Here is a 1,057-nt window from a genome sequence, read left to right on the forward strand (position 1 = left end):
AACAAAGAGCATTTTAATCCGATCGGTGGTCATTTCCCCCCCAACATAAAGTAGTGTATCAGCGTGCAGTACACCTCCCAACCGATAGGGTCGCGTAGAAAACGGAGAAAATGCATGGCCACCGATCAGATTAAAATACTCCTTGTTGGACGACCCGGAAGGTACGGGCGCTAATACCGACCCGAGGAGAAGTGTAAGATCCGTGGCTCTGGGGTGAATGCTTGGAGCACAACAAAACACAGGTTGAAGTTTGTCATGTTTCACTAAATAACAGTATACTAGTTACTAGTTAGTTTAATAGTCACAGAATGAAAAAAGAAAATTAACAATGCTTTACCCCAGGACTACTGCCCATTAGAAAGGTCAGACAGACAGACCAACAGTCATTAAGAAATGCGAATCCCTTGACTCCTTCAAAACTGTTCTCAAAGGGCACAATTCGAAACTGCAGAGTGCAGACCCCCGTAAAATCTGAACCCCCCCACCCCTTTCCCCCCTCATTGGCTCTGAGTGGATGACACCATAAGCATTATAGGCCTACACTTGTTTACAAGAGGGTCCACCGTTTTCAATTCATCATAACATTTAGAGACATACAAATATAGGCTACACTCTATATAGCCAAAAACAGGAAATCATCATAAAGGAGGTAAAAAGGGGGGGAAAACATAGTGAGGGGAAAAGGTGTGGGTCTGAGAGCTGTGATATCAAATGGCATCAGGCATGGACCACCTCAGTCATTTCAACGATATCACAATATACGGTAAGTTTTATATTTCATTCAGTCAATATCATATTCATTGTTTAGGCAAATTTAGGCAAACAAAAGTAATATAATTTTATTTTAAGCATATAGCCTAAAGTGAGCTGTTCATTATGCTCAACAACCAACAGCACACTCTAGTGGTATTAATATGCTACAATCCTGTTCAGCAGCATTCGACCCTGGATGACCTGATTGATTGAGTCCAAGGTACAAGTCAATGCAAAAACCGCTAAGGGGATAAATCAGAAAAAGCAGTCTAAGATAGATAGTTTTTATTAAAGTGTCGTACAT

The sequence above is a fragment of the Electrona antarctica genome (assembly GCF_951216825.1).
Source record: "Electrona antarctica genome assembly, chromosome: 3".
NCBI classification, from domain to species: domain Eukaryota; kingdom Metazoa; phylum Chordata; class Actinopteri; order Myctophiformes; family Myctophidae; genus Electrona; species Electrona antarctica.